The following is a 2824-nucleotide window of genomic DNA, read 5'->3' on the forward strand; positions in this document are numbered from 1 at the left end:
TAATTAACAGAAAGTCTCATAAAAGGTCCACCTATTATGAAAGCAAAACACGTAAGAGGCAGCAGAAAAAACACTCTCCAGTTTTAGAGATGCAATACTTAGCCAAAGGTACCTGGGTTAAACAGCGTTTGAACACCTCTTCCTTTCTGCCTCTTACAAGGGCTCGATTAAAGCTCTGAAGGCTGAGTTAAAGACCAGGTTCAGCTCTGGCAGATTGTGCTTGAGAAACACCAAGTGCTGAACAAGTTCTGCTACTCCCATTTGCTCTGCTGTTCCTGCAGATGCTATGGAACAGGCTCCTGCTGGGTGCACCTTTGCACTCGGGCAGAGCGAAACACTACCCCTTTCTGCAGGTGCCAGAGGATCATACAAATGCTGAGGGAAGAGTTGGGCGCAATTTCCTTAAGTTACTACCTGATAAAGAGGGAATCCGTGTTAACCTCACCACGTTCTGCTTTGAGATCTCCCCTCAGTCCATGACGTAATCTATGCCAAGCTGATACGCCTGGATGCTGCTACCCTTCCTGACTCACGAGCCAGAGGGAGTGACCATAAACAACACTGCTTTCTCTGTTCTACCTTGCCACCAAGCCTCCCCTCATACAGTAGAGCTGAGCTACTGGAAGTGCTGGCCTCTGCTGAGGAAGCAGAGGGCAAGTTGCAACAACAGCACTTCTGTTGCCATTGTCACCTGATGGCAGTTTGCCCCACATAAACACATATTTCAGACAAGTCATTGGATAAACAGGCAAAATGGAGGTTCTGCTTTCAGCTGTTCATCAACCAGCATCTGATGGCACTCATTTGGGTGACTACCTAGAAGATACTTACTCATTTATTCATTCTGCGTACCGCAAAGTGTTTAAGAAGGAAGTGGGGGTGGATGGAATGAAGTACTTGGACCTTAGGGACACGGGGTCTTTATAAGGGTGGAGTTTTTCCATCTTAGGCATTCTGGACTCAAAGAGGACTTAATTAGGAGTAGAGGGAAGCAGAAGAGTGGCATTTTATTACGTTTTACAGAACCTTCATGGCTTCTGTTTGCTTGCTTTAGTAGCAGTTTTTATGCTCTGTCTAAGCGTGGCATTTTTTCATAAAGTTACTAGCTTTAGGAACATTCAGTTTCCCTTCAAAAAAATACAAAAATTCACAGAATATTGTTGCCCTATTATGTTACATCTCAAAACAGAGTACAAACAGCTAAGACCACCAGCTCCAGATAAAAGGTCTGCTTCATGAGAAGCCTTATCAGAAGTCAGTGCACCAAAAACCAAGATTAAAAATTCACCAGGACCCTTGTCCACGAAGCTTTACCAAAAAGGTCAGGTAATTTAAAAGTCTGCTTCATCATAGAATCATGAAATCGTTTGGGTTGGAAGGAACCTTAAAGATCATCCAGTGCCACCCCCTGCCCTGGGCAGGGACACCTCCCACCAGCCCAGGTTGCTCCAAGTCCCGTCCAACCTGGCCTTGAACACCTCCAGGGATGGGGCAGCCACAGCTTCTCGGGGCAACCTGGGCCACTGTCTCGCTCACAGGAAAGAGTTTCTTCCTAATAACTACTCTAAATCATAACATTTAAGCTACTGAAGGTCAATGGTGCCCATTGTCAACCCACAAAAGATAGTCACCACAGAAGATAGAATATATAAAAAGCAGCAGCTTCAGTAAACAGCCCCAGAAAATTCTGCTTCTGTATTAATAATAATAATAAAATAATCAGTCTTTAATATGAGATGTTGTTGCCAGCAGAGGAATTGCTCTGTGAAGAACCTTTGGCACAAAATACTAGGCTAGCATCACTGAACACAGTAACTCAGTAAGAATCAGCACTTCGCAAGAAAATGAGCACAACGCCCGAAAGAGAGCTACAAATGAAGGAAAAAAGTCATCCACAGAATAAAGCCTACAACACCTTCGACAGATGACTCCAACATGACCTAACTGACCTCACTGCACTTTAATGACTCCTCCAGCAAAACGCCGCCCCTCTCACCACACACGGAAGCTACTCAGTTCAGACTTTTAAGACCTCAAGCCTGTAACTTGCTAAACGTGCGTACTACTTCCATTTGCAAAACGTCAACAATACATTCAAAAAAACCCTAGTGAAAGACACGGTTGATATTTAGCTCTCTCAGACCCCCAAAAGCCATTAGATGGACAATGGCACATCACCAACTTGTGCTGCACATTAACATGTGCCTTTGAATAAAAGTTTCTGTTGCTGCTTGGTAGTTCTCTTTAGCACTAGAGCCCACACCACAAAAATCTCGGCTGCCGTTCACGTTATCAATTTGATCAAGAAACCAAGAACTGGTAAAGCTGAACTAGCCTCTAGCTCTCATCACGTCTTCCCAAAGTGGGCCAGGGTGTGCTGACCAAGCAAAGGCTCTATGACAAGAGCTCTGGTTAGCAGGCCACACAGTCCCCAGGGTCCCGAGCCATGGTGGCTGTTAATACCCGCGTCCGAAGCCAGAACATCACGGCAGACGGGCTCCCGAGGGCAGCAGCGACAGCGACGGCTGCACAGCCCTCTGAGGGGTGGCCTGGCACAGAGATCAACCCAGCGCGGAGACTCCCAGTTACCAGGCAGTGATGAGGTCCCATCCTGTCAGGTCTGGCAAAACACCACAAAAAAAAAGCCCCTCCAAAAAAGGGCGGCCATCGTGGGCCGGCACCGCTCGCTAACCGACCGCAGCTCCGGGCGCGGGGCAGGCCCAAAGGCCGCTGCCCACCACCCCTCAGCGCCCGAGGCCTGAGCTCGGGCCAAGGTCCCCCCAGCAGCACACACACCCCCCACCGGGCTCCGAGCCGCCCCACC

The sequence above is a fragment of the Charadrius vociferus genome, unplaced genomic scaffold (genome assembly GCF_000708025.1).
Source record: "Charadrius vociferus isolate BGI_N301 unplaced genomic scaffold, ASM70802v2 scaffold702, whole genome shotgun sequence".
NCBI classification, from domain to species: domain Eukaryota; kingdom Metazoa; phylum Chordata; class Aves; order Charadriiformes; family Charadriidae; genus Charadrius; species Charadrius vociferus.